The sequence below is a fragment of the Oryzias melastigma genome, linkage group LG6 (genome assembly GCF_002922805.2).
Source record: "Oryzias melastigma strain HK-1 linkage group LG6, ASM292280v2, whole genome shotgun sequence".
In the NCBI taxonomy this organism is placed as follows: domain Eukaryota; kingdom Metazoa; phylum Chordata; class Actinopteri; order Beloniformes; family Adrianichthyidae; genus Oryzias; species Oryzias melastigma.
The window spans coordinates 7,539,692-7,539,913 of record NC_050517.1 but is presented as its reverse complement, the minus strand read 5'-3'; positions in this window follow the sequence as shown (position 1 = coordinate 7,539,913).

Here is a 222-nt window from a genome sequence, read left to right as displayed (position 1 = left end):
GTGACCACCGCAGAAGTCTGAAGGACCATCTTCTTCATCCTGGGGGGCAAAGGTGTGATCAGCTCAAATACACGTTTCACCTCCGGATTTGGTGCCTGGAGGCTGCGGAAGATCTCTGCCACATCACGTCACATTTCCATCCATCCATCCATCTTCTTGACCGCTTCTTCCCTTTCGGGGTCGCGGGGTGCCGGAGCCTATCCCGGCTACTGATGGGCGAAG